At 44.1% G+C, this 25,734-nt stretch overlaps 1 protein-coding gene across 2 annotated transcripts in view; it reads left to right on the top strand.

Annotated features, from left to right (window-relative positions):
• The window catches only part of cadpsa (Ca2+-dependent activator protein for secretion a), a 511,252-nt gene that overhangs the window by 474,492 nt on the left and 11,026 nt on the right, over window positions 1-25,734 (top strand). The window lies entirely within an intron of this gene.

The following is a 25,734-nucleotide window of genomic DNA, read 5'->3' on the forward strand; positions in this document are numbered from 1 at the left end:
GCCATGCAAACTTCACATTATCCAAGCTGTTTACGAATCTTTTGATGATGTCTTTTCACCTGCCATCCATCAAGTGTTATGCCCATCAATCAAACTTCATCTCTTGATGCGTCAGTGGTTGACCACCCCAAGTAAGGCCACTCATCAGCCTGGCTTAAGGTCCAAGAGTCAATGTGTTCAATCTGGTCAGAACATTTCCCCCTTCTAAAACAATGGGGGAAAGATTTTTTAGTGGGGCGCATCTACAATATTCAGTCAAAGCATCAGCAGCAAGGATGATGTGCAAGAGAAATCCTTGGGGAAAGAGTCCAAATCTACCAGTTAACAATATTACCGATTATATAATTGATCAATAGTCAAAGCATGGCACAGCTAAGTTTAAATCAATGTCTGCAAAATAAGATTCAATATAAAATGACCTTTAGCATTCAATATAGGTTTAAAATTGAGAATAAAGCAAAAATAAAATGCAAAAATACAACATTGCAAAGATTAGTGGCTGCAGGCCTCAGGCCTACACCAGCATTGATTTTTTTAAATGTAGGATCTATGAACGCCAGAGCCCTGGGATCTTCATTCTTGATTCCTCAGGTGCCAGCATCATCTGCTTCCACTCGGTTGTGCTCTATGGTTCACTAAATGTCCTCTCTGGCTCATTTTCCAATTTGTCTGGGGTGGATATCTCTGGCCTGGTACTCAGGATAGACAGAAAGAGACAGTGGGTGCTGCAAAGTGCTGGAGGATCAGTGTCTTGCAGAAGCACATCTGGATGAAGAAGAACAGAGAAGGTTAGAATGGTTTCCTGGGGAGTGCAGTTCACATCAGTTTAGTTGATCATGATACACTTCACAGACAATTAACGCAGGGCACAATAGAAAGAGAAGGAGAATGGCATGATGAACCTTCAGCTGGCACATGCACCCCTGCTTCCCAATACAAACTCCCTCCCTTCCAAAATATTTTAATGCCTCTTATAAAGGTCTATAAAATAATGAGAGGCACAGATCAGCTAGATAGTCAATATCTTTTCTCAAAAGTAGGAGAGTCTAATACTAGAGGGCATAGGTTTAAGGTGAGAGGGGAGAGATACAAAAGTGTCCAGAGGAGCAATTTTTTCACATAGAGGGTGATGAGTGTCTGGAACAAGCTGCCAGAGGTCGTAGTAGAGACGGGTACAATTTTGTCTTTTAAAAAACGTTTAGACAGTTACATGGGTAAGGTGGGTGTAGAGGGATATGGGCCAAACGTGGGCAATTGGGATTAGTTTAGGAGTTAAAAAAAGGGGCGGCATGGACAAGTTGGGCCAAAGGGCCTGCTTCCAAGCTGTAAACCTCTGACTCTATGACTCTTCTCAATCGTAGGTTAAAGGTCTGAGATATGGGACATGGGGGATTGGAGCGGGATGGGGGGAGGGGATGCTCAGTAGGGGTTGGTGTGTTTATAGAATCGTACAGATCAGAAGGAGTCCATTTGGTCCATTGAGTCTGCACCGACCACAATCCCACCCAGACCCTATCCCCATAACTCCATGTATTTACCCTTGCTAGTCCCCCTGACACTAAGGTCAATTTAGCATGGCCAATCAACCTAACTCGCACATCTTTGGAGAGTGGGAGGAAACCCATGCAGACACGAGGAGAACGTACAAACTCCACACAAACAGTGGCCCAAGGCTGGAATTCAACCTGGATTCCTGGCTCTGTAACACAGCAGTGCTAACCACTGTGCCACCATGCAGCCCATGTTGCAGCTCACTCTTGACTATTATGGGCTGTCCTCTTGTTGTAAAGGAATGTAAAAAGTGAGAATTACTTCTTGGCCTCTGACTGGCAACAAAAAGGGTGTCAGCATGCAGCCCACAACAAATGAGATGACAAATTTAGGCAGTTATTCGGGTTGATTGTCTGCTGTTGGCACAGTTGGCATTTTTGTGCGATTACTGGGCCAAAGCTAGTCAACAGCTGCTCCAAATGACCGGCGAGACATTGATGTCCTTGTGCATCAGTCACTGAAAGTAAACACGCAGGTATAGCAGGCAGTAAAGAAGGCAAATGATATGTTGGCCTTCATAGCAAGAGGATTTGAGTATATGGATAAGGATGTTTTGCTGCATTGTATAGGGCGTTGGTGAGGCCACACCTGGAGTATTGTGTGTAGTTTTGGTGTCCTTATCTGAAGAAGGATGTCCTTGCTATAGAGGGAGAATAGTGGAGGTTTACCAGGCTGATTCCTGGGATGGCAGGTCTGTCATACGAGGAGAGATGAAGTTGGTTAGGATTGTATTCATTGGAGTTTAGAAGAGTGAGAGGGGACCTCATAGAAACTTATAAAATTCTAACAGGGTTAGACAGGGTAGATTCAAAAAGAATGTTCCCAATGGTGGGGGAGTCCAGAACTAGGGGTCATAGTTTGAGGTTAAGGGGTAACCCTTATAGAACTGAGGTAGGGAGAGGTTTCTTCACCCAGAGGGGGCGAATGTGTGGAATTCACTACCACAGAAAGTGGCTGAGGCCAAAATGCCTGATTTCAAGAAATTAGATATAGCTCTTGGGACTAAAGTGATCAAGGGATATGGAGAGATTAGGATATTGAATTTGATGATCAGCCATAATCAAAATGAATGGTGGAGCAGGCTTGATGGGCCGAATGGCCTACTCCTGCTTCTAGTTTCTATGTTTCTATAATTCATTTGAATAATTATTCATAGTTGCCAATGAATGTTGGTGCAAGACATTTTGATGTAAAAAGCCATGGAAGAACATGTACAAGTGCTTTGCATCATTTTTGACACGCATTAGAGTTTGCAGTAGACAGGCCATTTAACCCAACAGGTGGAAGCTGGTTTTTAGGCCCCCACATGAACCTCCTCCCATCCATCTTCTCATCGTATCAACTGAACCTTCTATTCCTTTCTCCCTCCTATTTATCTATTTTTCCTTGAAATGCAGCTTTGTCCTTTGCCTAATGACTCTGCCATTACACATATGGACCATCATACATACAGATATACAAACAAGCAGCAGAAATAGGCTATTCGGTCCCACGAGGCCACTTAATATCAGCCATTTAATAAGACCATGGCTGATCTGACAGTAACCTCAGATCTGCATCCCGCCTAACCTGGTAACCTGTCACCTCCTTGCTTCACACCTCTGGTTGTAATCATGGCAGACGCGGGCACTAAGTTTGGCATGATAGAAATAGTCAGTATCCTGCCAGCAGGAAATTCATTTGGAAGTTTGTTCTTCCGACTTTGATGGCAGATTAAAGGTGGGTTGAGTTTCCCATCAACCTGTGTGAGGAACCATATTTGCATTCATTTGCTTCTCACTGATGCTCATTCAAAGGTCAACTCACCGGAATTACGTTCCCCCTCCAAATGAAGTGCCTCGCCAGCAAGTATTTGGAACGGGCTGTTTTCCAACTATATATAAGTGGCATGCATGTGGCGAGCTTCAGTTCATCAATAACTTTGAGGTCCGTAAATATTGCTTTCTCCCTCTCGGGGACCTTGTGCATCTTCACCCGCGTGCCATTAGCAAACAGCTGGACATGGGAGGCAGGTAAAAGGTTGGAAGTGGAGGTAGGATGGAAGGGTGGAGCAAAGGCTGGACGGAGGAGGTGGACTTACAGGGAAGAGTAAGGAGAGTGTTTGGGAGGGGAGGAAAGTGTCCAGAGATGGATGGGGAATGTGTCTGGAGAAGTGGGGGGATATCCAGGGAATTGGGGTGGATGAGTGAGAGTATCCAGCGAAACATAGAAAATAGGAACAGGAGTAGACCATTCTGCCCTTCGAGCCTTCATTCATTATGATTATGGCTGATCATCCAATTCAATAGCCTGATCCTGCCTTCTCCCTGTGATAGCCCCCATGAGGTCCATGGGGAATCACTGTTGATCTCCCTGTGGGGCTCATTGAGTATGAGTTCCCCTGGTAACAGGCAATGGCCTACCCAGCTGGTGGACCCCTTCTATAAGGCAGGCCCAGGACTGGGCCTGTTGAACTGTAGTCCCAGGCAGAGACCAGGGTGTGTACACCACAGCAGTGTTTTACTTTGTATTCTGAAATGAATACATGAACTTTCCAGTTGGGCTTCCTGAGTCATTACACCACCCATACCCTTTGATCTCCTTAGCCCCAAGAGCTATATCTAATTCCTTGAAAACATATAGGGGGCAATTCTCCCAAAAAAATTCTAAGTGTTGAAATTGTGTAAAAATTGGAGTTAATCCCGCTTTTATTTTTCAGCGTGAGTTTCAAAAGGAATCTCCTTGGTGGGGAGAGGCCAACGACTTCCGGAGATTTCAGTCTCGGGCCAGCTAAGCAGATTTAAATTGTATTAAAATTAACATTTAAGTAATTTATTCAGCTCCACGCCAGAAATCCACCTGCCGGAGAATTGTGGAGGCCGTGGCACCAAGAGGAGAGCCTGCTAAATGGCCTTGGCTAAAGCAGCGCAGTGGTCTGGGAGAATTGCCCCAATAATGTTATGCCTCGATAGCCTTCTGTGGTATGAAATTCCACAGGCTACCACTCTCTGGATGAAGAAAATTCTCCTCAATTCAATCCTAAAAGGTTTACCCCATATATTTTGACTGTGACCCTGGTTCTGGACACCCTCACCATAAGGAACAACCTTCCTGCAACCACCCTGTCTTGTCCTGTTAGAACTTTATAGGTGCCTATCAGATCCCCCCTCATTCTTCTAAACTCCAGTGAATATAATCCAAACTGACTCAATCTCTCCTCATACATCAGTCCCGCCCTCCCAGAAATCAGTCTGGTATACCTTCTCTGTGCTCCCTCTCTAGCAAGAACATACTTCCTCAGACAATGAGACCAAAACTGCACAAAATATTCCAGGGGTGGCCTCACCAAGGCCATATATAATTGCAACTCCTGTACTCGAATCCTCTCACTGTAAAGGCCAACATTCCATTTGCCTACTTTACCACCTGCTGCACCTGCATGCTTACCTTCAGGGTCTGGTGTACGAGGACACCCAGGTTCCGATGCACGTTCCCGTCTGATTTATAGCCATTCAGATGACCTGTCTTTCAGTTTTTGCTACCAAAGTGGATAACCTCACATTTATCCACATTATACTGCATCTGCCATGCATTTACCCACTCACTCAGCTTGTCCAAATCACACTAAAGCATCTTTGCATCTTCCTCACAGCTCACCCTCCCATCCAGCTTTGTGTCATCTGCAAATTTGGAGATATTCATTTAGTTCCCCATCTCAATCAATATATATTGTGAATAGCTGGGGTCCCAGCACAGATCCCTGCAGTACCCCACTAGCCACTGTCTGCCATTTGGAAAATTACCTGTTTATTCCTACTCTTTGTTTCCTGTCTGCCAACCAGTTTTCTATCCATCTCAATATATTACCCCCAATCTCATGCACTTTAATTTTACACGCTAATCACTTATGTGGAACTTCGTTGAAAACCTTCTGAAAGTCCAAATAAACCACATCCACTGGCTCCCTCTCATCAATTCTACTAGTTACATCTTCAAAGAATTCCAGTAGATTTGTCAAACATGAATTCCCTTTTGTAAATCCATGCTGACTCTCTCTGATTCTACCATTTTTTACCAAGTGCCCTGCTGTAAAATCTTTCATAATGGAGTCTAGAATTTTCCCCACTACCAACGTTGGGTAAACTGGTCTATAATCCCCTGTTTTTTCTCCACCTCCCTTTTTAAATAGTGTGGTTACATTAGCTACCCACCAATCTGTAGGAACTATTGCAGAGTCTATAGAATCTTGGAAGATTGACCAGCAATGCATCCACTATTTTTAGATCTACTTCCTTTAGTACTTTGGGATGTAAATTATCAGACCCTGGGGATTTGTCAGCCTTCAATTCCATCAATTTCCCCAACACCATTTCTCTACTAATACTGATTTCCTTCTGTTCCTCCCTCTCACAAAAATCTTCTTCCCCAACAGCAATGGGGAGGCGATGGTCTAGCGGTATTATCACTAGACTATTAATCCAGAAACTCAGCTAATGTTCTGGGGACCTGGGTTCGAATCCCAACATGGCCGATGGTGAAATTTGAATTCAATAAAACTATCTGTAATTAAGAATCTACTGATGACCATGAAACCATTGTAGATTGTTGGAATCTGGTTCACTAATGTCCTTTAGGAAAGGAAATCTGCCATCCTTACCTGGTCTGGCCTACATGTGACTCCAGAGCCACAGCAATGTGGTTGGCTCTCAGCTGCCCTCTGAAATGGCCTAGCAAGCCATTCAGTTCAAGGACAGAAAGGGATGGGCAATAAATGCAGGCCAGCTCGTGACGCCCATGTCCCATGAATGAATAAAAAGAATTCTGATATGTTATTTGTGTCCTCCTTTGTAATGACAGAACGAAAGCATGTATTTAGTTGGTCAGCCATTTCTTTGTTTCTATTATAGTTCCCCTGTTTCTGACTGTAAGGGACCTACATTTTTCTTCACATACCTATTGAAACCGGTAGCACAGTGGTTAGCGCTGCTGCTTCACAGCTCCAGGGACCTGGGTTCGATTCCCGGCTTGGGTCACTGTCTGTGTAGAGTTTGCACATTCTCCTCGTGTCTGCGTGGGTTTCCTCCAGGTGCTCCGGTTTCCTCCCACAGTCCAAAGATGTGCAGGTTAGGTTGATTGGCCATGCTAAAATTGCCCTAAGTGTCTTGGGATGCGTAGGTTAGAGGGATTAGTTGGTAAAATATGTAGGGATATGGGGGTAGGGCCTGGGTGGGATTGTGGTCGGTGCAGACTCGATGGGCCGAATGGCCTCTTTCTGTGCCATAGGGTTTCTAAGATTTCTAAGAAAGCTTTACAGTCAGTTTTTATATTCTCCGCAAGCTAACTCGCGTATTTTATTTTCCCTTCCGTAATCAATCCCTTGGTCCTCCTTTGCTGAATTCTAAACTCCTCCCAATTCTCAGGTCTGGTTTTTTTTCTGGCCAATTTGTATGTCTCTTTCTTGGATCTAATACTGTCTTTAATTGTCTTTGTAAGCCATGGTTTGGCCATCTTTCCTATTTTACTTTTGTGCCAGACAGTTCACACATGTGCTCTTTCAATGTTATTCATTGCCTATCCACCTTTATCCCTTTATGTAACGTTTCCCAATCCATTCGACTTGTGCCTCATACCATTTGTAGTCTCCTTTATTTAGATTCAGGACCCTTGTCTCAGAATCAACTACGTCACTCCATCTTGATGAAAAATTCTATCATGTTATGGTCGCTCTTCCACAACTAGATTGACAATTATTCCTTTTTTATTAGATGACACCCAATCTAGAATGGCCTATTCTCTAGTTAGTTCCTCAATGTATTGGGCCGGAAAACCATCCTGTATACATTCCAGGAATTCCTCCTCTTCAGTATTGCGACTAATTTGATTTGCTCAGCCTATATGCAGATTAAAGTCACCCATAATTACAGATGTTCCTTTATCTCATGCACCTCTAACTTCCTGTTTCAAGCCATTCCATCAACACTGCAGTTTGGGGTCTATATGCAACCCCCACTCATGATTTCTGCCCCTTAGTGTTCCTCAACTCTACCCATACAGATTCCACATCATCAGAGCACATTTCTTTCCTCACCATTGTATTAATTTCCCCTTTAACCAGCAATGCAAACCCACTGTCTTTTCCTTTTTGTCTGTCCTTCCTAAATACTGAATAGCCCTGGATGTTCAATTCCTATCCCTGGTCAACCTGCAGCCATGTCTCTGTAATTCTAACCATATCATTTTCATTTACATCTAGCTATGCAGTTAATTCATCCACCTTATTGCGAATGCTCTGCACATTAAGGCACAAAGCCATAAGGCTTGTCTTTTTAATATTACTTGTCTCGTTCCCACTGTTTTTCATTACGGCCCTGTTTGATTCTGGCCCTTGATTTCTCTGCCCATCACTTTTCTTATTCCCCTTTCTGTATTTTGTCTGTGTCCTTGATTCCCCTTCCCCCTTGCATAGATACTTTTCCCCTGTCATTTCAGTTTGAACCCTCCCCAACCATTCTAGCAAATTTCTCCTAGGACATCAGTCCCGTTCCTGCCGAGGTGTAACCCGCCCAGTTTGTACTGGTCCCATCTCCCCCAGAACCAGTCCCAATGCCCCGGAATCTGAAACCCTCCACCTCACACCACTTCTTCAGCCAGATAATCATCCAATATATCCTGCTATTTCTTCTCTGACTAGCACCGATAGTATTACTGAGATCACTGCCTTTGAGGTCCTACTTTTTAACTTACTTCCTAACTCCCTATATTCTGCTTTTAGGACTTCATCCTTTTTTTTAACCAATGTCGTTTGTACTGATGTGTACCATGACAACTGGCTGTCCACCCGCATCCTCCAGAATGTCCTGTAACCGCTCCAAGACATCCTTGACCCTTGCACTAGGGAGGCAACATACCATCCTGGAGTCTGGTTGGAGCCACAGAAACACCTATCTATTCCCCTTACAATTGAATCCCCTAAAGCTATAACATTCCCACACTTTTCACTCCTCCCCTATGCAGCAGATCCAACTGTAGTGCAATGAATTTGGCGATTGTTGCTTTACCCTGAGAGGCCATTCCCCTCAACAGTGTCCAAAATGGTATATCTGTTTTGCAGGAGAATAGCCACAAGAGATTTTTGCACTGCCTGCCTAGTCCTTTTGCTCTGCCTGCCGGTTACCCATTCCTTTCATAAAACCATGAGACATAGGAGCAGAATTAGGCCACTCAGTCCATCGAGTCTGCTCTGCCATTCAATCATGGCTGATTTTTTTAAATCCCCATTCTTCTGCCTTTTCCCCATAACCCCTGATCCCCTTATTAATCAAGAACCTATCTATCTCTGTCTTAAAGACACCCAATGACCTGGCCTCCATAGTCTTCTGCAGAGTTCCACAGATTCACTACTCTCTGGCTGAAGAAATTCCTCCTCATCTCTGTGTTTTAAAGGATCATCCCTTTAGCCTGAGGTTATGCCCTCTGGTTCTAGTTTTTTCTATTAATGGAAACATCCTCGCCATGTCCACTCTATCCAGGCCTCGCAGTATCCTGTAAGTTTCAATAAGATCCCCCCTCATCCTTCTAAACTCCAATGAGTACAGACTCATTAACTCTGTTCTTCTCATTTTTGCTCTCTTTTGTTCCTCCAGATTTTCCCACCTTTTGCACCATCTTCAGTCTTTTTCCAAGATGACCTACTCTCTTTCCATTTGGATTTTTTAAAGCTTATCTTTCAAATTCCTGCCATTAGTTTGACTCCCTGAAAAGCTAAGAACCAAGTGAAGCCTGCAATTCAACATTGCGGGGAAAGATGTCTTCCTTGATATTAAGCTTCGGTTTGTCCATCTTCAAATGTCCTCCTGTCAATATGCTATCCAAAATATTTACATAACTATTCATATCTGATAATAGGTTATCCACAGTAATTTACCGTAAACTTCATAAATTGTAATAATGCCACTCATGGGTTGTTTTATGATGTTGTTTAATGATCATGAAAGCTCATTACATATCATGTTAAACATATGTTTAAAACATGTTTAAGGGAGACTATCTTTCAGTTTTATTGCACATGATTTATTCTCCTGGCTTAGTTCCTGAGTTCCAATTCAGTAATGTGAACCTAAGGTGGTAAAACATAAACAATTAGCACTGATCTCAGTATATTGTATTTTAGTAAGTTGTTTTGTTCAGTAGACAAAAAGCATTGAATCAATTTTTTTAAGAGTTCTTAGTACAATCAGACCGTGGTACGATGACTTTCAGTTTACCAAACACCATTGATCCCAAACAAAAATTGATCGAAGTCCAATAATATAAATAGACTGGGTGCTTTCATAATGTGGATGAGACACTGACAAAGCACATTCTACCACGAGCAGTTGTGAGATACCCATTTAATAAAGGATTTTGTTTGAAGGAAATTAAGTTCTTTTTTAATTAGCAAATCATGTGCCAGTTAACCTCCAAACCTCAATTTGTGGTGTGGAATTAGAATAACTTGAAGTTCGTGTTCAATGAGCCCTATTGTTTCTTTCTCAAACAAATCAGCTAATGTCAGTAAGCACAGTTATCTTCATCACTAAACAGCCTTGCATGGTTAACTGTGTCCAAGGCGACGCAGTGTTTGAAATTCAATAATAATATAGAATGCATTTGTTTTGTAATACCTGCTGGAAGGAAGAAAAGATTTTTGTGGCAACGATTTATTTTAAGAAACAAGGGTTTCGTTCAGAAATGAAGTGTTCTCTGTACAGTGTGTATCCCTATAGTGTGGTTCTTGCTTGTACAAAGCAGGATATGGTGGCATTTGTTTGATTAACTTGCTCGACAAAAGTGACAGCTGCTGCGGGTGCATGTAGATGAGCTGCACAGTGCGGTTCCGCCTTTGTACATCTGTCAGTATAAAGGGAAAAATAAAGAGTGAAAAGAGACAAATTGGTCCCAAAAGGCAAGCTATTCAACTTAGGAGGTTTCTTCTATTAAGATGCACAGTGTGAATCTCGAGTACTTGGTCGCTTATTTAATTTCATTTGGTCTGGAGGCTGACACCACACATGTTTCATTGAAGTTCTGCTCCTGAACTGAGTTGGGGAAACTTTTCTTTTACCTCAAACCTCCACCAGGCAAAGGTCCAACATGACGTTGTCTAACTACTGCTTTTAAGTTGGTACATAATAGATTTGTTTCTCATGCTTGGATTCCATTTTTGTTGTCTCACCAAATTCTTCTAAATGTTAATACAGTTCAATACAGATTTAATTTTTCTGCTTAACTGAGTGGGTGTATGACAGCAGGAAAATATTTCAACTAATAAATTATGCAACAATTATAGAAGGGAATCAGTCAAGGTAAAGCAGATTAACAGTGCATTAGTTTTTACAGTAATAGTTGGGGGGCTGTGATGTTCTAATTTGTAGGGAATAGGGGCAAATTTGATACAGTTTACTTTTAACATGAGGCCACGCAATTACATGTACCTACATTTTTCCAATGTTAGTAGAACACATTGAGAACTTTCAAATGTTTTCTGTCTACAAAATCTAGTCCGTACTTCTCAATTGTATTTTTAAAGCCGCATTTGCATCATATATATAAATATATACATTACAAAGAAAGGAATGTTGTGCAGATAATGCTAAAGCTGTTTGTAAAAGCTCACGCTGCTACAGCACCATAATCAGCACAGAAACTAATTATTTTACATGTGATACACACTTAAAAATAAATCCAAGTATTTGAAGTGTTTAAAATATTCAAATTTTAAACCTGCAGGCAGATTTTCAAATTCATTTTTATTTGAAGGGAGGGTGAAATAAGAGTCTTCTCCTTTCCTGGTTATTTGATGTTTGCACATTCTATGCCTGTAGAAACTATAAAAAAAACTGAATTAACCTCCATGTGCAGCAAATTACTCTTCACAATGGCACTTACACAGGGAGCCTGATTGGCATCATATAGCTGTGTGTGAAAACACTGAAAATAGCAGCATTTTCACAAAAATTGCAAAGTGCAACTGCAAGAACCCAGTTTTGCAAAAGTGCTCTTGAAAGAAGCATCTTTACCTTTGATAAACTGTAGCAACGAAACCAATCGCAAAGAATTGCTGACGGATCAAATTCCATAAAGATAATTTTATTTTGCTGATCGTTGTTCCCTGGCAACGTGAACTGTAATATACGAAGTGCACTCCTGAAGGAGTTATACCCATCCTTCTTAGCTGAATACATGGTAGAAAAGGCCTATGCGAGGATGTATGATGTATTTTATTTATTTTAGGCAGGGTATTGTGTATACAATAGCTGCCCGTTAGAAATGATTCAGCAAAAGCTCTACTTTGATATTGTAGAAGAGTTAGCTTCAGTAGGGGCTGATCATCAAACGATTCCCATTTTAGAAGTTTCCATTATGCTGTCCTTCTAACGAATTTTATTTGTAACCCCTTTTTCAAGTTGTGTAGTCTCCCCTGCTGATCACATTGTGTCAATGAGGCAATTACAGCAGTTTGAATCCTTTAACATTTCTCTGACACCTTGGATCCAGAGATTATCTCAAGATGCCCATTCAGCTTTCCCATGCAAATCTATGGCCTGGGTGAGAAGAAACCAGACTGGCCCTGGATTTCCCTAGTGCATTATTTATCACAATTCTAAGTAGATTTGAACTGCTTGGATTGCCTTCAGTTGGATAGAAGGTTCTGAAATGAGGGGTCACTGGTGTGGGTTTCTATGGTAATTGAGTAGTATTGCCAATAGTTTTCCTCTCATGAGCAATAAAGCACATAATAATAGACAAACAACAGTGGTTAAAGCAAGCAGGTAGGATTACTATGTCCTTTTGTCGGAAGTATATAATGTGATGTAGTCAGATTTAAAGACTTCTCAACCCCCCAAATCCACCCTACAGGCACCTGCTGTGTCATTTTCTAAGCCTAATCTCCATCCGCTAACTACAGGCCTCTTGCTAATTTGAGGCAAACGGCCAGATTTGCTGCTGAATAGTGTAGTGAAAAGCCTTAACTCATGAAAATCCTCCCCAAAAAAATGAACCAAATATAGCACTTGCATGACAAATCCATGAGATTTTCTAACACAGGATATCATTGACTAAGTGCATTTCTTTACCCCCACATTAATAGTTTACAAAAATTGCAGAACTTCCTCACTGCAGCAGCCGCCCCCACAAAACTTGTCACTTCACATTGCTGTCAGTCACCACAATAACAATCATTTCATGCCTCCTGCTAATTGCAAGCACAGCTGGGGCCCAGCAGGGTGCTCTTGCACAGTCCCAGGCCTTTATACCAGTCCCAATCTGTTCTGTAGCACACACACGCACACACACACACACGATTACTAGCAAAGGCAGAAAGAGGCAGAGTCACAGGTTGCTTATAATCCACTTGCCCACTAAGAATTCAAGCCTGCTAGAATTCCTGTTTTTGTTTTAGACTATACAAAAGCGGCAGTGACCTTAAGTCACCAGGATTTATCTTCTGAGCAAGAAACACAACTCCTTCAGGTGCATTAAGCTGTGGCACTGCATCTGGCTTGGTGCATTCTGTTTGCGGCACCCCTGGAGTGAGTTGCAGCTTCCTGTAACATGTAAAATATGAGTGTGAACTCAAGGTTCATGGCAGGGTGCAGGGAGACTGAAGCAGGAGGTCAGACAGCCTTTCAAATCTGGCTGGAGAACAAGGTTGCAGATGTTCCTGTGTAAGTGTAATGACACCAGCTCCCCGAGAACACAGGAACCCAGTGCTTCCTTCTCCTCATTTTCACGATTGAATGCCATAATCAGTATGCTGCTTGCAGATTTATTCAAATCAAGTTTTATTTTACATATTCAGAGATCAGTATGGCATCAGTGTAAGTTATGACGTTCAATTTAACAGGGCTTGGCCTCAGTTGAAGTTAAGGTCTCCTGAATTAAAGGAGAACACTTGTTAGATTTCTTTACCACACATTTTTATTACCCCTGACAGTAACTGTGAAGAGTGTTAAATTAAGAAAATATTTCAATAATAGATTACTTCTGATTCAGAAGCTCCGTACTTTATGTTGGTTGGTGAGTTATGGTGAGAATTTTCCTGAAAGGATATCTTTATTGGGAGACTTCACAGAAACCAAATTGAATGTATTTTAATTTTGAGCTCACAACATTTCCAAGCTGCTTCAGGCAAAATTACTTAAGTCTTTCACCGAAAGAACTGGCTCAACCACAAGAAGCGCTACCATAGGAACAATTTTAACCCTGCAATAATGGAGCAGAAAGATAATTAAAATTCACTTCCGAATATTTACTATTCAATTCTTGCTGTGTTCTTGTTGGCCACCATTTTAACTGAGACAGCTGAAGTGTCCACCAGAAGTAAACAAGGACTCCACCAGTGCATGCAGTTCAGTGTACTGTAACATAATTAGGATCCTGACGTGATTTTAACACAAGTACCAGCACCCAATTCCAGCAAAACCTAGTTGGATTGGTGTGTCAGAGCCATGGAAAATGTATTTAAAGCGGCACTCGGCTGCGGGTAATTGGTTCATGGGATTTTTATACCCTTGTGCTGCTTGGATTGCCAGTTGAGTTACCAGTTTCCAAAGTGCTTCATCTGGTAATCTTATACCTTAGTTACCCTGAGTAAGTTCTCTTTGATTGGAAGGAGAGGTGGAGCAAGAAAACGAGAGAATCAGTATCTTTATTCTATAGAAAGTGTGGCCAAGGGTTATCATACCAAGGATAGCAATAATACATCAAATTAGATAAAAAGTACTGTATAGAAACAAATCAGACAACCCAACCAGTCCACATAGATGTTTATGCTTTTTTAAAAATAAGTCATGAGATATGGGTGTCATTGTTTTGCCTAACATTTATTCCCCTCCTTACTTATCCGTAAGAAGGTGATGGTGAGCCACTTTCTTAAAGCACAGCAGCCCATGTGTGTAGATATATTCACAATGCTGTTAGATAGGGAATTCCAGTATTCTGACGTAATAACAATACATTCAGGGTCATGTGTGACTTGGAGTGGAATGTGCAGGTCATGGTATATCCATGTGTCTGCTGTCCTTGTTTATCTAGGTCATACAGGTCAAAGGTTTGGAAGGTGATACCAAAAGAGAAAATGCTGGAAAATCTCAGCAGGTCTGGCAGCATCTGTAAGGAGATTTTGATGCTGCCAGACCTCCTGAGATATTCCAGCATTTTCTCTTTTGATTTCTGCTTCCAGCATCCGCAGTAACTTGCTTTTAACTTTTGGAAGGTGATGTTGCACCATTGGCGAGTTGCTGCAATACATTTTGTGGATGATCCATACTGGTGCCACGGTGCAGGGAGTGAATCTTTCAGTTGCTGGATGGGTGGTAATCAAGCAGGCTGCTTTGTCTTGGATAGTATTAAGCTTCTTGAACATTGTTGGAGCTGTACCCCACCCAGGCCCGTGCTCCACATGAGCCTCCACCCACCCCTCTTTTTCTGACCCTATCAGCTTACTTGTAATTGTGTTTATCTGGCTTCTTCTTCAATGCATCTATGTTTTTTGCCCCAACTGTTGCTTGTCAGAGCAAGTTCTGCATTCTAACCACTCTGGGTAAAGAAGTTGTTTATGAATTTGCTTTTAGATTTCTGAGTGACTTTCTAGTACTAGGCTTCTTTGCAAGTAGAAAAATCTTCTCTAAGTCTAGAGTGTAAAACATTTCATATTCTTAAAATTCTCTATCAAATCACACACGATTTTCTCTTTCCTGGAAAATAAAGTGCCATTGTGACCCTACCTATTATTGATGATCCTTTCAGGATGGTGGACATAAATATTGTAGACCTTATGCTGGTATTCAGTCAGTCATGGAAACAATGTATTTAACCATAAAAGACTGCACATCTGGGTAACCAGGAATGATTGCGTCATTGGATGCAGATGTTGTGCCCAATGCATTGTTTGAAACATGTAATTCAGTTGGGTTTACAGAAGACATTTTTTCTGTTCAGGAGGCTAGTTTTATATCTCAGATAGTTGCTCTTTTGTGGCAATGGTGCCAAGTGAAACCACTTTTTTCTGCTCCATATCAACTCAGACGAATGTAATAGAACAATGACTTAGGATGGAATTTTCCAGCCACGCTTGCCCCAAGACCGGAAAGTCTCACCCAAGGTCAGCGGACCTTTGCATGGTCCGACCCCGCCCACTACGATTCCCGTGGCGGGCAGGACGGGAAGATTCCACGCTTAATGTCATGTAGGTGCTGTTGAAGTTAACAGTAGTTTTTTTTATTCATTGAGGTCATTACTGGCTAGGCCAGCATCTAATGCCCATCCCTAATTGCCCTGCTAGGCCGTTTCAGAGTCAACCACATTGCTGTGGGCCTGGAGTTACATGTAGGCCAGGAATTGCATGTAGGCCAGACCAGGTAAGGATGCCAGATTTCCTTCCCTAAAGGACATTAGTAAACCAGATGAGATTTTATAACAATAGTTTCATGATCATCAATAGGCTTTTAATTATATGGGGGCGATTCTCCCAGCCCACTGCGCTGCTTTTGTAGCGCAGCGGGCCAGGAGACTCGAGCGGAGGCCAGGAGTGGTTCACTCCAGCGAGGTTTACTATAGCTCCCTACTGCAGGGAGCTGGCATCCGGACCCCGCTTGAGTGAAGGGGAGGCCATCGAGGCCCTCCAGAGGGTTGGGTGCCAGCGGGTGCCCCCTGGGCATTGCCACCTTGGCAGTGCCAACCTGGGCCCCCTGGCATTGCCAAGGGGCAGAGTGGCAATGCCCAAGGGGCACATTGCACTGCCCACTAGGCATCAAGGGGGGCCCTAATGGAGTGGGGCCTCTTTGGGGGGTGATCGGTGGGGGTGAGGGGTCCCACTGCCACTCTGCACGAGGATCAGTGACAAAGGGAAGGAAGCCAGTGATCAGGCCATGGGTGGGTTGTATGGACTTGTTCGGGGGACAGTGATCAGGCCACATAGGGGGCGGGGGGGAGAGAGGGGTTGTTGTATGGGTAGCAATGTGGGGGTAGTGGGGCTGGCCAGCGATCAGGAGGCTGGCAGTGCAGTGCTACTGCACACGTGTCAATCTCGGCGCTGACAGATCGGTGCAAGTGCAGTGGTCCGCTTAGCGCCATCCGCCAGCCTCTTCAGCGGAATACTGATTTTTCATGTGATTCACGTGAGAGCACTCTGCGATGCATAAAGTGTGGGATTTACTCCAATCTTTATGCGAATTTTAGAATTTTGGGGGGAAAATCGTCCGCTATATTTTTACTGAACTCCAATTTCACCATCTGCTGGGGTGGGATTGTAATCCGGATCCCCAGAGCATTACCCTGGGTCTCTGGATTACTAGTCTAGTGAAAGTACCACTATGCCACCACCCCCCTGGACCTGTCAATTCTGACCACAATCCCTCAGTGTGATTGCATTCAACCCATTGACAAAAATGCATGTCTTTTGTAATGGGCCATCTCTCTGCAACTTTCTTACTCTGAAGACAAGAATGGAAATTCTCTGTTAAATTTGAAATGAATGCAGCTAGATCCCCAGGAGCATCTTGTCAGTAGCATCACCAAGCATGACGAGGGGAAGAGATGTGACAGTAATGAAGCATTTTAATTTGCAATGTACCATAATTTATCATCTTTATTTCTGTCATATATACACGTGTGTAAATGGAGTCGCTGGCAGCAAATGTCTCAACTTGTTTAGGAGCACCAAAATACAGCTCCTACTCTAACACCACAGGAAAAACGCAGCAGCATTCTCACCCATCACACTTTGTGCCTTGACCCCAATCCTATCAGAGCTCAGGGATATTTGCGGGAATTGCCTAAGACCTCTCTGCCATTTGTAAAGCAGTTGAAGCGTCTACCTCATAGGGGATAGAGACTGGCTGCAGAGCTTTGCTGCAGCATTAGGAAACAAACTGTGCAAAAAAAACCCCTTCAAAATATAGTGAACAAATGATGATGAAGGCAGTCCCAATCCAATGTGGAATTTATTAAAGGGTCTTGATAGGTAAAGCAGAATGTTATACTAAACCAGACCTTCATTAGATATTGGGAGCAACTTCTTTACTCAACATCAATGTTTGGAGTAATCACAGAATCACTACAGTGCAGAAAGAGGCCATTCGGCCCATCGAGCCTGCACCAACAACAATCCCACCCAAGCCCTATCCCCGTAACCCCATGTATTTACCCTGCTAATCTCCTGACACTAAGGGGCAATTTAGCCTGGCCAATCAACCCAGCCCGCACATCTTTGGAATGTGGGAAGAAACCGGAGCACCCGGAGGAAACCCACGTAGACATGGGGGGGAACGTGCAAACTCCACACAGACAGTGACCCAAGGCTGCAATTGAACCCGGGTCCCTGGCACTGTGAGGCAGCAGTGCTAATCACTGTGGCACTGTGCTGCCTAGGCAATCATAGAAAAAAAACAGATGGACATTCAGAATGGAATTCAATCAGCAGGTTAAAGTTCTGAGGAGTACATTTTAATTAATTGAGTGCCCACATCTCGCCCGATTTTTCTTATGCTTTCTTTAACACTTCCATGCTGATTTTCTTTTTATTCATTCAAGGAATATAGGCATTCCTGGCTATGTCAGCATTCTTTGCCCATCCCTAACTGAGAAGGTGGCGTTGAGCTGCCTTCTTGAACTGCTGCAGTCCATGTGATGTAAGTACATCTATAGTGCTGTTAGAGAGGAAGTTCCAGGATTTTGACCCAGCGACAGTAGGAACAGCAATATATTTCCAAGTCAGGGTGGTGAGTGGCTTGGCCAAAAATCTCCAGGTGGTGGTGTTCCCAGGCATCTGTTGCCCTTGTCCTTACAGATGGTAGTGATCGTGGGTTAGGAAGGTGCTGGCTAAGGTGCCTTGGTGAGTTCCTGCAGTGCATCTTGTATATGGTACACACTGCTGTCACTGTACATTGGTGGTGGAGGGAGTGAATGGCACCCAATCCATAAACAATCAAGTGGGTTGTTTTGTCCTGGATGGTGTCAAGCTTCTTGAGTATTGTTGGGGCTGCATTCATCCAGGAAATGGGAGGGAATTCCATCATATTCCTGACTTGTGCCTTGTGGATTGTGGACAGGCTTTGGGGAGACGGGAAGTGTGTTACCACAGGATTCCTAGACACTGACCTGTTCTTGTAGCCACAGTATTTATACGGCTCGTCCAGTTCAATTTCTGGTCAATGGTAACCCCCATGATGTTGATAGTGGGGTAATTGGTGATGGTAATGCCATTGGATGTCAAGGGGTGATGGTTAGATCCTCTCTTGTTGGAGATGGTCATAGCCCGGCACTTGTATGGTGCGAATGTTACTTGCCACTTGTCAGCCCAAGCCTGGATATTGTCCAGGTCCTGCTGCATTTAGCCATGGATTGCTTCAGTATGTGAAGATTCACGAATGACATTGTGCAATCATCAGCGAACATCCCCACTTCTGACCTTATGATGGAATGAAGGTCATTGATGAAGCAGCTGAAGATGGTTGAGCCTAAAATACTACCCTGAGGAACTCCTGCAGTTATGCCTTTGGACTGAGATGACTGACTTCCCACAACCATCTTACTTTGCGCTAGGTATGATTCCAACCTGTGGAGAGTTTCCCCCATGATTCCCATCGACTCCAGTTTTGCAAGGGTTCCTTGATGCCACATTCAGTCAAATGCTGCCTTGATGTTAAGGGCAGTCACTCTCACTTCACCTTTTGAGTGCAGCTCTTGTGTCCATGTTTGGATGAATGTTATAATGAGGTCAGAAGCTGCATGGCTCTGGTGGAACCCGAGCTAAGTGTCAGTGAGCAGTTTATTCCTAAACAAATGCCATTTGATAGCACTGTTGATAGCAATTCCATCACTTCTGGATTGTGGTGGGACAATTGAAATGCTATTGCCTATGTACCCATGGATATTTTGACTTCCCATTTTTACTCTATCTTTTAGGTTCTGGTACACTATTTACCCACCGGAAGTTTACCACCCCTCCGCCACGAGAATCAGAGTGGGCGGGGGGTGGACAATGGGAAGGTCCATTGGCCTCGGGTGGGATTTTACAGTTTTGGATCGAGCAAAGCCATAAAATCCCACCCAACATGTCTGAGCATTTCAATATTACTCTACAGCTGGTCACTAGGTAAGGCACAAAAGCAATTGCAGTGATGAGCCTGCTAATTTTCCTTCTCTACCCCTGAGAAACTGCTTACCCTTCACTCAATACCTCCCCTAACATCACAGCCAAAATTCAGAAACCCCCATGTTGAGAATTGTGGTTAGAATTCTAACCACAACAGAACTCTATCGGCAGAATTTAATGCCTTCCTCTGAGGTGTGTTTGTCATGTTTAGTTGGACAGGAGGATAGAGGTTGGGGACCTGTGGCCTTTCCACCTCTACCCTGACAAAGTCCAGGGTGCGAACGACCTTTCTGCCCATTGCCATTGAGGCCCTGAAGTGGGCAATGAATGCACACATAATAGCTTCATCATGCCGCCCCTCACATTGATCAAGCGACAGTCGCCATATAGGAAGCTGAAAATGTAAACCTCTGGGGAAGTCGTTCACTCAAAGGCACTCAGTGCCTGATAAAGAGACTGAGCAACAGAGGAGGTGAGGCCTGCTGAGAGCCAACACCCCATGACCTTGCTGCTGAGCACATTCCGCCCACCCCCACTGTGACCCCTTGAGCCCCGTCCTGCCATCTCTCAGCTTTGGCCTCAGTCCCTCAGCGAACCTAGGCCTTGTGTGGGTACATTGCTGGCAGGAACCACGACACTTGCCAGCACTGCCGAGCAATGCACAGCTGCAGACCTCTGGCCAGCAGCTCCCTGGGACAGGATTTCTGTTTCTTGTTGGCGGGACAAAGCCAAAGGGAGTGATAATGCGAAAAGTAAAGAACCTAATCCCGCCTAATCCCACCCAAGAGGCCCGAATCAGCGCACTGAGAAGACCACTGCGCCGATCTGTCAGTGGGGAGAATGGCACATGTGCATTGCCCCTGCCCCCCCCCCACCCTCGTTGGCCTCCTGATGTTATCCCCAAACCCCCTCCCGCCTTATCGGCGGCTCCTGTGACCCCCTCTCTGATCGACGGTCTCAGTGACCCCTACCCCCCCACCGATCACTGTCCTGCATGACCCTCCAACCCCATGTCCAGCCCGACTGCACCCCCTCCCATGGCCAGCCTGACCACTCCTTCCCATGCCCAGCCCCAATGGTCCCCCTCCCTCCCAACCACCCTGATCCCTAATGCAGAGAGAAGAGCAGGTTGCCCCACCACCACTGATCGACCCCACCCCCAAGTAGGCCTTGCCCCCCTCAGGCCCCACCCCCTTGACACTGCCCAGTGGGCAGTGCCAACATGCCAGGCTGGCACTGCCAGGCTGGCACTACCCAACCTCCTGGCGGGGGCCTCGATGGCCTCTGTCCCCATCAGTGGGATGGTCACGCCTGGTCCCCATTTATGTGGATCATACGTGATCCCAACTGGTGGGAGCCTCTCCTGGAGTGGTGGGTGACCCCGATACTGTTCTGGTACCGTCCCGAGATCGCTAATGATATCATAATAGAATCCCTACAGTATAGAAGGAGACCATTCGCCCCATCGAGTCTGTACCAACCACAATCCCCCCCCTAACCTTAACCCTAACCCAAGCCCTATTCCCGTAACCCCACACATCTACCCTGTTAATCTCCCTGACACTAAGGGTCAATTTAACATGACCAATCAACCTAACCCGCACATCTTTGGAGGGTGGGAGGAAACCGGAGCACCCAGAGGAAACCCACACAGACACAGGGAGAATGTGCAAACTCCACACAGACATTGACCCGAGTCTGGAATCAAACCCGGGTCCCTGGCGCTGTGAGGCTAACCACTATGCCACTGGGAAAGATTTCCATATGGTGATCAGCCTGATTTCTGGTGCAAGGCTGAATATGTTTTTTAAAAAAGGGCCTGGGAGACACCGGACATGAATCCTGCTACAGGCCCCCCACTGATATCTACCAGCCCACTGTGCTAATAGCAGGCCGGGAGAATCACGCTACTGAAAGCCAAAAAAACAGAGAAAGATGTGTAAAAACCAAAATTTTCAAAGACAAAAGAAACAGAATGGGGATATAGATTATTGTTGAACTTAATGTTGAGTTCAGAAGACTAAAAATCAGAAAATGAGGTGCTGTCCCATGAGCTTCATTGAACACAACAGGAGACTGAGGAAAGAGGTAAGAACATGAGGGAAAGGTGGAGAATTAAAATGACAAGCAAGTGGAAGCATGGGCTCGCACTTCTGGGCTGAATCCAGGTGTTCCACAAAACATTCACCCAATCTGCATTTGGCTTCCCCAGTGTAGAGCTGGGGCCCAGTTAGCTCAGCTGGTTAGAGTGTGGTGCACAACATGTGGGTTCAATCCCTTTATCGACTGAGGCAGTTCTTGCAACCTGCCTCTTCTACTTGTCCATTGTGATATCATGCCAGGGAGAACCATGTTTAGCACCCTTGGACAACGTCAATTCTAACATTGCCATCAAATCTGCTGACAAGGAGGTGCTGTTGTTGGCTGAAGAACTGACTTCTACCTTGTAGAGACCAAATGCCAAATATCTTGACACTTACACCTGCCTCTCCTTGGAGTATGGGGATGATTTTTTGGATATTGGTGTTTCTTGCCCCTCCCACCAATGAGTTGGTGGGGAGCACAATCCCACCAATACAGGCTGCCCCAGAGCCATTTAATGTTTGGCGGGCAGTCATTAATTGGCTAAAGGTTGGGCCACGTGTAGATATAGTTATCCTGAATGTCCTCAGCCTGATGCTAATGTTCCAAATTTTCAGGGTGGCCCAAATTTGAGGAGTTCCTAAAATTGCCGATGGGCTGTATCTTAGCATAAGCAAAAGGCCTATTTCCTGTTTCGGGAATGAGTCCTGGGTACCTATAACTGACCCTTTACATGCACGTACAAGCCACCCACCATTTTCGATGCTTTGGTGCTCATTTTATATGTGTATTTCTTAAATTTGTGGAAGAGTTGGCAAAGATTTTCATCTAGAATTATATGATTGAAGTATGCAGCAGAATAATTCAATAAGATAATTTGCCAATTTGTACAATGCTGCAAAGCTTCCAAAATAGGATGGTCTCCTCTGCTCATTGCTGAAGTGCACTAAAAGTACAAAATTGAGTTCATTGAGATAAATAATCTCACAACATATTTACTTTCTAAAGTTCTTTGGTGGTGATGTGTTAGAGCACTCAGGAAGTCTGAGTTCCTGTGGCAACATGCACTTTTACATTGTGGCCTAGAGCTACAATGTAGGATAGAATGATTGACCTCTACTAAAGCATTTCAGGAGGTCCTCTGGTGCATTAGGTGACACTTCTGCCTCTGAGTCAGGAGCTCCAGGCTCAAGTCCCACTGATGGCCAAAGAAGGTGCGTTTATAACATGGCCAAACAGGTTGATAATCCACTGACAAATCCTGCCAACACATGTCTATGGCAGCTGGTAAGAGCAGGAGAGGTGCCTGGTTAGCCATGTGAGGGAAAGCAATTTGGAGCTGCTGCCATCACTGTCCATCGCTCTGGGCCACAATGTGCATATTGCCACAGGAACTCAGACTTCCTGAGTGCTCTTTAACACATCACCACCAAAGAACTTTAGAAAGTAAATATGTTGTGAGATTATTTATCTCAATGAGTGTAGTTTGGTACTTCCAGTGCATTTCAGTAGCAATGAGTTGAAAGTAACAAAGCACTGCTAAAGTACTCCTCGTGCACTATCAGGCAGCTCTTGGAAGCCAGTATGAATCCTGTACATGTTCACACTAACACGGTATTTTCTTTGGAGGCAGATGATACAAGACGATTCCCATTTTGAGGTTCAGAAAATTCACAATAGTTTCATTACAATGAACAGTAACTTTGGTCTGATTGTTCCTAACCTGAAAGCAGCTGCACTCATGCAATGTCACCACAATGAGGCAGCAACCCAATAATGCCAAGTATGTTGACATTATATAGGCCGGGATTTTACCGCCCCGTCCGCCATGGAAATCGGAGTGGGCGAGGGATGGACTATAGAAAAGTCTGTTGACCTCGGGCGGGATTTTATGGTTTGTGGATAAGCGAGGCAGTAAAATCCTACCCTATAAATGTTGTTAAAGATCTGAAAAATGTAGGTTTTATTTATTAGTAATTTTGTAAGCATGTTTTGGTTAAATGTTGTAATATCTTGTTGCAAGGAGAAACAAAAGTAGAAGATTTCAATGCTGTTAATTTCAATATTGTGTGACACGAAGATGATTGGGAAAGCGAATTGCGTGGAGGACACGGAAAGTCTGCAGAGGGATTTGGATAGGCTGAGCGAGTGGGCGAGGATCTGGCAGATGGAATATAACGTTGGCAAATGTGAGGTTATCCACTTTGGAAGAAATAATAGTAAATTGGAATATTATTTAAATGGAAAAAAATTACATCATGCTACTGTGCAGGGGGACCTGGGGGTCCTTGTGCACGAATCGCAAAAACTCAGTCTGCAGGTGCAGCAGGTGATCAAGAAGGCGAATGGAATGTTGGCCTTTATCGCGAGGGGGATAGAATATAAAAGCAGGGAGGTCTTGCTGCAACTATGCAAGGCACTGGTGAGGCCGCAACTGGAGTACTGTGCGCAGTTTTGGTCCCCTTATTTGCGAAAGGATATATTGGCCTTGGAGGGAGTGCAGAGAAGGTTCACCAGGTTGATACCGGAGATGAGGGGTGTAGCTTATGAGGAAAGATTGAACAGATTGGGTCTGTACTCATTGCAGTTTAGAAGGCTGAGGGGTGATCTTATAGAGACCTATGAGATAATGAAGGGGCTGGATAGGGTAGAGGTGGAGAGATTCTTTCCACTTAGAAGGGAAACCAGAACTAGAGGGCACAGCCTCAAAATAAGTGGGGGCCGGTTCAGAACAGAGTTGAGGGGGAACTTCTTCTCTCAGAGGGTAGTGAATCTCTGGAATTCTCTGCCCTTTGAAGTGGTGGAGGCCACCTCGTTGAATATGTTTAAATCACGGGTAGATAGATTTCTGATCGATAAGGGAATTAAGGGATATGGGGAGCAGGCGGGTAAGTGGAACTGATTCGCTTCAGATCAGCATGATCTTGTTGAATGGCGGGGCAGGCTCGAGGGGCTAGATGGCCTACTCCTGCTCCTATTTCTTACGTTCTTATGTGTGTGATTACAATTTATTATGGGGTGCAAACCCATGTGGAGAAATATTTCCCTGCATCCAGCTTCCCCAAAAGCTGCGGATTGGAGACAAATGAAAAACTTACTCGGCTTTGTTTGGTGGGCACCCCAAACAGTCACAACTGGAGCTGCACTCTTCAGTGTTACAACTTCAGACTGATCCTCTCAGCAAATGAGGGAGTTCATTATGTGAATCAGCAGCCCTCAGAGGAAAATATAAGCAGATCAACTGAAATTGCTCTTCTTCTAATGTCATTCTGTTGCAGTTCTATTTAAGCAGTTTTTTTTTTAAGCACACTGAAGTGCCCATTCTTCAAGTGTGAAGTCGCAATTTAAATGCCAACAGCATTTGAATTTGGAAGGTAACAACAAACCTGATCCTGTCCTTACCCAATACCCACAGATTTCCAACATTGATACTGGCCAGAAGCCAGGATCAGTAGCTTGAGCAGACTGTTTTCCTTGCCTCCCAATGGATGATTAGGCCAATTGGTATCAGTCCCACCGTCGCCCCAGCTAAGACCTTCTAATTATGCACAAAAAAGGAAATTAAACGTGGAACGTTCTTGGTTGATAGGGCTCTGTGCATTGATCCAACGTGGGGAGCTGTCGTGAAACAATATAACAGTATTTGCAACAAAGTGACCTGAATGTCTGAATCTGGGATATTGAGGTTATGCTACACTATCATTTGTCCCAGTTTTAGGTAGAATACAACCAAAATAGTTTGTGTGATCGTCTTCCTGTAATAGTGTTCCTCGAGCAACCAACATCACCTTTTTAAAAAACAAACAGATGATTTGGCCATTATCTCATTGTGGTTTGTGACACTTTGCCATGCACAAGTTGGCTGCAGTGTATCTTGCATTATGTGGTAACCCCACTACTTCATTGACTGTAAAGCACTTTGAGATGTCCTGGGGTCATGAAAGGTGTTATATTAATAAAATTTCTTTCCCTTCTTTCAAAGT

This window comes from Mustelus asterias, chromosome 3 (assembly GCF_964213995.1).
Source record: "Mustelus asterias chromosome 3, sMusAst1.hap1.1, whole genome shotgun sequence".
Lineage (NCBI taxonomy): Eukaryota > Metazoa > Chordata > Chondrichthyes > Carcharhiniformes > Triakidae > Mustelus > Mustelus asterias.